Source organism: Pempheris klunzingeri, chromosome 16, assembly GCF_042242105.1.
Source record: "Pempheris klunzingeri isolate RE-2024b chromosome 16, fPemKlu1.hap1, whole genome shotgun sequence".
Lineage (NCBI taxonomy): Eukaryota > Metazoa > Chordata > Actinopteri > Acropomatiformes > Pempheridae > Pempheris > Pempheris klunzingeri.
Window position 1 is genome coordinate 8,389,833 of NC_092027.1, and position 11,143 is coordinate 8,400,975.

The following is an 11,143-nucleotide window of genomic DNA, read 5'->3' on the forward strand; positions in this document are numbered from 1 at the left end:
AGAGAAATATTTATGATGTATTTCAACAGCTGAGCTGAGTGGAAGTCCTTTCACATGTCCTTCCACACAAGAAAGAAAGAAACAAGATGCTGCAAGAATGATTTTGGCCTTTTATTTGTGTCTAGGTCATGGTAACTCCTTAAGTGGGAGTGTGTGTGTGAAAGAACGATAATAAAGATGGGAAAGTGAAGGCTGACCGGCAGAGCGTTGTGGAGGCTTAGATCAAGTTGATATCAGCAACTATTTCAAACAGATGCACCACAACAAACAGTGTTTGTTGAAGACTTTCATGTTCAGGTTTTGTTGATTGTGGTTGATTCAGATGGAAACAAATCTGGGGGTAGTTGGGTTAGCAGTCAACAGGCTGTCTCTCAGTCCAACGGTCGTTCAACAAAGTGGAGCTCAATGCTGTCACACATAAGCTCTTAATACACCTGATCTTCTGAGTTAATTACCACTACCAGCCAGCCTTATTAACTTTAAGAAAGGTTTCTAACCTGTTTATATGTATGATTTATTTCAAAGTTACATTTATCTGCAATAGTTAGAAAGAAATATAAATAAATATATATTTCATTAAACAGGACTTTGTGCAAGAAAGAGTGGTTATTATCACACTTGTCTTTGTCATTCCGATTGGACTATGCTGATTGCCTACATGCCTGCCAACACTTGCATTGACGCACGTAACCTCCATAGAACAGCGGGGGGGGGGGTTTGGCAGACTGATAGTTACCAGGCTGTAAGTGGTAGCCTGGTTTTTAAATTACACTCAAGCTATTTCCAGACACCAACACAGACAATGTGCGTATGTGTGAAGATTTAAGCGAGGTGATGTAAAAATGTGGGCTTCTTGGCTAAAACCAATATCCTCTTGGCTGCTTTTTGAAAGAGACACTAAATAGTAAATTTAGGATGGTTCCTGAGGGTGGCAGATGATACACAAAATTGCCCAGAGAATTTGTCATCAGACATTTGTCGATTTTATAAATCTCTTAACTGGAACTGTACCCCATAATATATGTCAGTTTGCACTTTGTAGACCTCAAATGTATTCCAGTGACAACCAAATACACCATCTTAATTTTACACAGTAAGCTTTTAGCTTGCTCCCTCATCTAGAGTGACGTAAATGTGTGATATAACAAAATATTCTTAAATTCCTGAATCAAGGAGGAAGCAACAGAGGCGCATATGTCAGGGCTTAAGTGACCTCATGATGTTCTTGCAACTAAACCATAACTATATCAATACTGAAGAGCGTGTCTGATCGCTGTTGTGAGAAGGTAGCAGGACAAGGTCAAACAGAAGCTACTAGCCATAGAGTATTAATAGTCAACTGCTCTTGAAAAAACTGAAAATTGCAGTTGCTTGCATGTAGATGATTGATGTATCTTTTTAATATGCGATCATCCAAGCAGTTTTTAAAGATCTCCAGTGTTTTTGTCAATATGTGATGAAGTTGAGGCAGATGTAAATCCAAAAATCAGCCTTTTCAATTTCAAAATACTGTACATTATTTGTCTCAGAACAAAACACAAATACACACAAAACAATTAATTTACATGGGTGAAAACAGTCTGCACCAGACTTTATTTTAAGAGGTCACATTAAAAAATTCAAAAACAGTCCAGAAATCTACCCATAATCTATTTGGACACAATTAACTTGGTATCACATCTTTTCTTACAAAACAAATGCACTTCAAGCTATGTATCTTGGTGCGTCCCTTAGATTTACATAAAACTGTAAATACTTGAACTAAGCATGTACAGTAAGTGAAGTTGCACAACGACTAAAACACGCTTTCAATAATGAACTGAAGAATAGCTAGCTCGGTTAGCAGCAAAGTGAGTGTAGAAAAACTGAGCTGACAAAGCACAAATCAATAATGCCAAAGCAACTGTAATTTATACAGATAATGCTCCAACATTATCGTGTCAGCTCCTTGCAAGGCAGCTCCATCACCATTGGTGTGTGAGTGGGTGAATGAGAGGCCAATTGTTAGGCGCTTTGTCCCTAAAAGTGTTACACAAGTGCAGTCTATTTACCCTCTAATTACCGACAGGTCTGTCTGGAGAGTAGAAATAAGAGACCTGTCAGTATTTTTTTTGGTCTCACATCTGACAAAGGGCTTAATGTAGCAAAGTCAGTTTAACCAAATGATGGTGTCAGAATATACTAAAAAAAACCTCACACAAATAGATGAAACAGAAAGAAAACATCATCAATTTGACAACCACAGCATTTAGAGAACACAATAAATTCTCAAAAAATTCTCACAAGATGACTGAAAAACTGAAAAACCTATATTGTGCGTAGAAAGTGACTGCCGCATGCACCTTGCAGGACTTTCTATCTGAGATAACGTCAACTTCAAAGTTACACAGTTATCAGTATGCTGCATAATAATCATACAGACATTACTTTAAGTGGTGGTGTTGACGGGATTACATACATTTCACAAGGTAGTAATTAAAGGGGGGAAGTCTAACAATCTGGTCTCACAATGCCCACAAGATTATTATGCAGGCTACAGGTTGTCTGTCAACACGAGTGAACCATATAGTAAACACTCAGAAATAGTTAAAATGACTGAAAGAATTCCACCTGCTAGGCCTGTGAGGTGTGTGCAGCGGCCACTTTCCACACATATGCAGAACAGAGCCAAAGCAGGAGCCTGAAGTCCTCTGGAAACACTTCAGTTGATGTTTTCTGTATTTACAGTGCATCTGTGTATTTGTCAAATCGATGGAGTTGGTTTCATAATTTGCTTGTGTTTTGTCTATTTGCAGGGTTTTTTTGTGTTCACCTCTAGGGCCATGGTTTAAGTGACTGTTCAACCAGGATTTAGAACCAATATATGACAATTGTGGGGGTCTGTACATGCACATCTGGTCATAAACGCATTCATCGACATTACTTTCTAACAGGGATGGCAGTAAGAATTTACATTTACTCTCGTTACTGTAATTCCTTTAAAACAGGTGTATGCTGGGTCTGGTTAACAAACTAAATGCTGAAATGCTCACGGTGGATCCTCCAGGGAAGACTTCTGCATTTGCTAAAATGCTTCAGTGAGGTGTGTGAGGTCTTTCTGATGTTTTCTATAATCAAAGCAGCTTTAAGCTAATAACTTTGAAGAGTGCAGTGGGAAACGAGAGGCTGAGTAGACTGGTTGCCTGTTAAACTTTGATTGTTGAGGACTTCCAGGTGCTCAAAAGGACAACAACACACTCAGTGTGATGGATGTAGTCAGCTCACAGGACAGAGGGACATCAACAGCCACCAGCATAGCGCTGCGTGTGTGCTGCCTGGTGTGTAAAAACTGTGCAGAAGTACTTGATGGCATGATGTTGTCTGACTGGCGTTGTTGGTCTGACATCTAATGAAATTTATTTTGTATTCTTCTAATTAGATATCATCATTCATGAATTTGTACAATTTAAAGAAAAGATGAGCAAGTTATGATATATGCAAAATGTAAATATAAGAGTGAGATTATTATTGATAAATGAAATCTTTATCACGCTCTGAACAAACTGAGCGAAGACGTTTGCCACATCCGGCTGCCATCTGTGTATGGTTTCATAAATAAAATCAAAGTATCTTCATTATTTCACAGTCATGTGTTTCATGTACCCTTTTTAAACAAATGACATTATGGATTCAAATTAAATCATATTTGATAAATAATAGTTGAGTAAATAACAAATCAATCAGTATCCATGGTGACAGTCACTTCCTGCTTATATTAGAGAATGGCGAGTGCATCACACACTTGTTTATTTAAACCTCAATATACAAAAAAGAAGGCAACTGTTCATTGGGATAAATGTCAAGTCTCTGCATGTTGAATTTCCTGGCAAACTAAAATAAATCAGCTGCCTGGAAGGTGGTAAGTCTCTGCTGAGCATGACTTACTTAGGAGCAGCTAATGACAAATGAATCACTAAGCTGAAATATCCACCTACTAATGATTCTGAGATTTTAAACACATCTCACAGTCCTGACTTTCCAAAGGTCAATAATAAACATCCATGCCCTCTTAGGCTACCGTGGACAAGAGGTCCTGAATGAATTTGCTGAATGAATGCTGTGAGAAATTACATCCATACACAGATTATCAGAGGCCTGGTTGTTAGTATCGTTTCATTAAATGATTAGTTTGACATTTTGGGAGATAAGGCTCATTTGCTTTCGTGCTGAGACTTAGATGAAAAGACCACTGCCTCTCTCACATCCATCAACTAAATAGAGGAAACAGCCAAGAGACAGTTAGCTTAGCTTAGCCTAAAGACTGGAAACAAGGGGAAACAACCTGCCTGGTTCTGCCCAAAAGTAACAAAATCCACCCACTAGCACCTCTAAAGCCTAATATTTAACATGTTATATATTTAATCCATACAAAAACAGAAATGAAAAAATCACATGCTGTGGTAGAGGAAGCTGTAATGTGCAGGACTATTTCTGTGTTGGGAGCAGTGCCTTCTTGGAGTCATGTTGGTTGACTGGTGAGTTTTAGAGGTGCTGGTAAGCAGGCTTGGTAAACTCTGAAGGGAGCCAGACTAGCTGTTTCCCCTTTCATTTCCCAAAATGCCAGAGTATTCCTTAAACCATGGCAACAGACAGAGAGTAGAAACATTGGTTTTTCAGTGGCTCTTACATGAGAGCTAAGGACATCAGGTCCTCAGATAAAGTGCAAAAGGAGCACTGCAAGACACACTGTGCATATTACTCTGATGGGCCTGTGCTGGGTATCATATCACCTCAGTTCCCCACTCATGTCCTAATGCTAATGGTGAGGAAACGATAACTGACCTTTTTGATCAACCATTCAGACTCTCCTACTTTGATCTTGGCACCGCTGACCTTCCCTCTCCTCCCTGTGGTTGATCTTGCAGCCCTCCTTATTCTTCCTCTCCTGTCCTCCGCTCTGTGTACTTCACCCACATCGAGGGCTCTGTGTTTCCCCCGCTTCTGACTCATCAAATGGCGGGGCGTGTGAGTGATTAGAGAGGATGCATATGAAGTGTCTGCCATGAGAAGGATCAACAAAGTCCACATGGCTGCCCACTCTTTGTTATTAGGTTTGGTCACTTGTTGACCCAAATGCAGTCACACAACTGATGAGTCCCCCTGAGAGATGCTCGAGTACAACAAGCTAAATAGCAAGTGATAATGAGGGAGACCAACAAAATGAGGCAAAGAGAAAGACATATTCAATAAGACTGGTAGAAAGAGAGGTCACATTGGATTTGAGAGAACATGCAGGAAAGAGAGGGCTAGTGAGACAAAGTGTTACTCACTCTGTGCCCCTTCTGACACAATCATAATTAGGCAGGAAAAATGGCATAATGAATAGCAATTGCAGTGGAATACATTAAGGCGGCACATCTAACCCACACACTGCATTTGCTGACCAGACACACAGGCACAATAATGACAAGAAGACAAAGGTAGCGGCGCAGTGTTTTGTTTTGTCAGCCGTGCATGTGTAGGGCGTGGGAGTCACTGAAGAGCCTGGTTTTTTTGATGCATGTGTTATCTGAGTGCCCGAAATCATGGAGCCTTCACCAAACTCTTTTCCATTTTAATGCCATCTAATGTGCTCATCTCTGCAGTCTGAATGTGCTTCTGTACGTCAACTAAAAGCGGTTTAGGAACATATTTGGCACCATTTTGCATTTTGTCATTAATTTCTTTCAACTTGCATTGAATCCAGATATGATTTAACTGCACTGCATTTATGCTTGCATCTCCACTTTGCTGAATTACAGTATTCGGATTGCTAAGTAATGTTTATGCATCATTTAAATCTATTACCCAACAGCTGTTTCTCATTTGTAAATGCCTTTTAATTTTATTTAATTTTCTAAAATTCAGAAAAATATATTATAATGAGCGCTATGAACATGTTTTAGCCAATTAAGGCACTTTCAAACAATTATTGTCATCCAAGCAATGTGTGGTAATTCTTTAGGTAACAGCACGCAATCATACAGTGTGATTAGATTGTTTTTTTGTTAATTTGAGAATAATGGTAAAACAATAGGGCTCCTCCTGAAATTTCCCTCTTGTGGAGATCACCTGGCTCAGTCACAATCAATCCTCGTGTATGAAGAGGCCTGTTTTCAGCCAGACTTTCCTTTGCTTGTAACAGTTCTTAGCTACTGTGGTGTTTGTGCCTGTTTCCTGCCTGCCCGCTGCTACCTCTTCTGATTTCCTGTTGCTGATGTCCTGCCTGCTGATTTTTTGAGATGTTTCTCTGGCCTGGTTGTCTTCCTGCTAGCATTTTTAGATCTTGCCCTTTAGACTTTTTTGACCTCTGAACTTTTTTGAAGCACTTAAGTGTCAAAGTTGAGTCTCAGTGTCTGCATTTTGATAAAACTCCTGGTGAAGAACTAAACAAAAAATATTTCTTCAAATCTTGACGTCAAGAAGTTCAAGAAGGTCAAGAAGTCACAAAGTCCATCTGAATATGAAATCTTTAAATTATTTCGTATAGACTATTTATTTATTAATAAATTGTTTTATTTTTTAAATTTAAATTACTTGTTTTTGTTTTGTCTACACATTTGAATGTGACCCACCCACCTCTGGGTCTAATGAGTCACCGGGGTGGGTGGATCATTGGTGCAGGATGAAAAGCATGCGTTTTGTCATTTCCTGAATAAAAAGATATTTAAAAAAAAAAAGAGAGGGACCTCGATAAGCTTTCATGTGCCAGTCACAATGTCGTTATCATAAACAATAAAGAATTTGAAATACATGTTACATTTAAACTGTGTTGAAGATTAACTATATTGTACATAAAATGTGCCTGTGCAACAGCATCCATCAAGGATGCCTTTTGACCGAAAAGGTTCAATGCCACCTCTTTTGTTGCAAAATATTCAAAAGCTGAAGGTTTTTTTTCCTCCTGCCGATCAACACATATTGCAATTTGCACTTCTTATCTCACACTTTGGCACCAAACTCCAACTCAGCTGTTTACCACCATGAATGCCATGCTTTCTGAGATTCTCATCTTCTACTTGAGCCATCTGCTTTCTGTTCATCTGTACCAAACCCTGACAGTCTGAGCAGGCTTTGCAATGAGCTGCGGGGTTTAGCAGGTTAAAAAGCAAACAGATTTTGTGTGTATATGCTGGAAAAACTATGTTCATGAGTGCAAGTATGTGCCTACATGCATGCATGTCTAAAATGCAGAGAATGATGAAACATAGAGGAGGTCAAGCGAGTCAGACATGAGGTGTGGAAACAAAGGGACTATGACAGTTAACAAATTGGATGATCACATTTGCAATCATCCACAGTTCAGAATGAGAGGGACCTGAACTGTGAGTTTTAGTGTTAGTCTGAGGGTGGGAAGGGTGTTGGTTCTACGAGTGAGTGTGAAGGGTGAGTATACAGAATATGCAGCAGGCTTTAGTCACCAGGCAGAGTGTGAAGGTCTTGTGGGAGTGTCCAGATGTTACTGTGAGAGTCTCGAACCAACTCCCCCCTTGTCTTGACATTTTCTAGAAATTGAGTCTTGCATGTAATTCAAGGTGTCCAGTTAGCATTTCTCAAAGGAAGATGATGAAATAAATATTATACCAGATCTACTAATGTTTCTGTAGCAATATTTCAGCAGCAAAAAAAATATCTGTCCATAAAAATCATTTTAATTTTACAATGCAGGACAAAGGAAGTATAACACAGTGTTACCCAGACTTTAAACTTTTATACTAATCCAGGCTAACCGCAATATCAGATTGGAAATTCACTAGTGAAGCTCACAATGATCATTAATAAGTGCTTCCAATGGCAAATGTCAGTCCTGTGAGATATCATTGATACCATTCAGTTTTTCATTCAAACATTTATCAAGTATGTGGCAGTTCTTGTAAATGTCCTCGTGTCTGAAGAACATTGTACACAAAAGTCATCCGTGTCTGAACAAAGAGCCATGACTTTAACAGTTTAATGTAGCCAGCAATGTTACATATTCCATGCATAAAAAGAGCTAAAGTCATGATTGTTTACATACAATTTCTAGAAAATGATTGCGTGAAATAGTTGTTAGGATTAGCATTCATTTCAAAGTACAAGGAGGGTGAGAGGTGATGTGTCTGATGTGCCATCAGTGAGTCTAATTAAGAGGGACCCACTCGAGGACAAAGGTTACCGAACCAAAGGTAGTGAGCTCTTGTCCACCTACAGACTCCCTGAGACTCCATTGTCAGAGACCACAACTCATCTGAGAGCAAGCAGACTCTGATTACATTTGTAAATGTAGTGAAGAGCTGTGGAGATGTCATGTCAATGGAGAAAAGAGAAGAGAGAGTTATTTGATGAGAGGCTCAAGTTCCATTTGCACCCAGGTATTGCATACTGCTAACAATCACTGTCCAGCAACGTAAAATGAGCAGTGGGAGAGCAGATTTGATTGATACTGAAGGAAAACCTGAAGAGTAAACCTGAGAGTTTCCCATACATCCACTGTCCTTCATCTCTGTCTTTAACTTGCAGACATTGCTGCTATAATGACAACTCTGGAAATTCTCAATGGCTGGCCAGAGTGTAGCTGGGTTATTTCTTATTGATTAGGATTGTACATGTAGCTTTGACAGTGCCAGGCCACAGTCACTCTATAGCTGGCAATAAGTGGTCTAATCAGAGCAACAAAGACTCAGTCCGGTCATATCCTGTCATATCTGGTTCCTGACACCAAGATCATAATATGACTCAAGCTGAAGAGCAAGCTTTCCTTTTGATTTACAGGGAAAAAATATTGCTGTGAGGTTCAGGGACTTGGCTGACGCCATTCCGACGTAGGTGCATGGCGTTGTCATGGCAATAAAGGGATTTCCTGTTCACCATTCGGGGCACAGCACAGCACATATTACCATCTGATGAGCTCTGCACCTCCACAGGTGATCCCCAAAAAGTCTCCTCCTACGTTCACATGCAGAAAAGAACACTTCAGCGGACAATCCCGCTTAGTTACCATGGACGCAATGCTGCCAAAAACAACAACAACCATTTTTTTGAATGCATTACTTTACCTCCTCCCACTGCAGTCTGTTCAGTAGACCAAGGTTCATTAATTAAATAATTATTTGTTAGCTTTGCTTTTGTCATTCCTGATGAAAAACATTTTAGTCATTCACCACTCTGCTGTAAACTCTGCTACCTCAACCTACTTGTAGAACCTACTTTTATGCCTGCAATTGCAAAGTGAGTTAAATGTAGTGATGCACTTAAATGAAGCCAGCATATACCATACATATAAAGAGACACATAAAGAAAAAAATCTAAAATCAGCACTGTTAGACGTCTCAATTTGTATAATTATTTGAGGCACAAACAGGTACAATCCTCCAATATTTCAAAAAAATTAGACAAAAATACAAAAAGTTAAAATACATTTTTGGAGCAAAACTGTTTGTTCTTCTTTCCTATTCCATTAATCATCTTAATCATCTTCACTATCATCTCTGTCATTGCTGTATAAGTATAGTAAAATGCATTTCTTAAATGCATTGTTAAAACAGACTAAATTAGTTTCAAATTTTTCCAGGTTTATGAAACAAAGCATTTTCAAACCCAGACCTTTTTATACTTGTAAATTTGAGTCAGTGTAGCGTGAACTTCTTTTCCGAGAAAATTATATTGCAGTCATTACGCTCTTGAGTCCATCGTCATGGCTATAAAAAGTACCAGGAAGTGAGTTATGCAGCAGGATAACGCAGCCAGTGCTTTTATCTCTGCTTAGCAATAGTCCAGTACTTGTCATTTAGATCAGAAATTCACTAGCCTATTCAAATCCATCTGTTGGCATACTGTTGTCACATTTGGTAACCAGGCGTTACAATTACCATTCCAGACAGCGTGATCCCAAATTTTGTTCTGCTGCCCTAATTTTCTAACTCCATTAACATTTTACAGAGAGAAAAAGCCTCTTATGACATTTGGCAGCACTGCACAAGTGTGGTAAAAGGTCAGAGAGGCGGTGTTGTGGAGTTCATCAAAGATGTTGACTTTGTGCTTGTCAGGACGTAGGTGTCAGCCGCACGCCTGCTGCCAGAAGATCAGAAATGCAGAAAAAAAAGACTGTGGCACCAAAAGCTGCCTCCTCTCACACAGGCGCAGATTTATGTGACAAACATATGAACAACTAATGACCCACCAGAGGCCGGGCCTGTTTCTCTGCCTGGTGTTCTCATTAAAGGCCCTCTCGCTTTGCCTCTGCTCATGTCTCAGTAACACCTTCATCTCTCTTAATTCCCTCAGTAAACAATATGTTATACTGTCTTGGACTGAAGCAAATTTACCAGCATATATTTCATGTCACTGTAAGAGGGAGTTAACTTTTGCTCATTTATCTGTGTGCTGTGGTTTCACTTAATGAGTTTTTTAGGTGTTTGCAACCAAAACACAATAGAGCCCAATGCAATTTCATTTCATAGCTCTAAGCTCTAAATTCTACTGCAGCATGTCTGTCCAGAAACAAGATCCTGTTTACTTGGAAATCCACAGGGCTCGCTGTGAAATTTTATATAGTCCCGTGTCACCTCCATTGAGAAGCAATAGTCACTATAGGTAAACCAACCCGTCCTTGTTTCCAGGTCATCAAATACCGCTGCATTGTAATGACCCGGGATGCCGAGGGTCATTGCATGTGTGCACCAAACATCAGTGTTCTGTTGGCCAAAAAGTCAATTAACGCAGGTTTAAGTTAAAATAAAGAATGAACATTTTCATCAACACAGATAAAGTTTCCTTTTTAAGTTTAATTCTACACACAGAAAATCATTGCATAGATTACAGTGAATCAGTCAAACTGATTAGGTTTATATGAATATAATATAAAAATTGATTGCTTAATATTGCTTGAATGTATTGTTGATACTCACCTACTGATGGTGATATCTCACTATCCACTGCATTTCATCCTTTGTGTCATTTGATAGGACTTTGAATTATCTCAAAGAGTCAGCTGTAAATCAGTCCGTAGAGGCTGCACAGTAATAACTGCCGTCAACACTCAAGATTGGCCAGCACCAGTATTTTGTTTTTTCCTGTAGATTTATTCATTTATCTTGTCTGGCTTGATTTTCAGTAGCCTATTTTTATCAGATCGGAAGCTGGACAA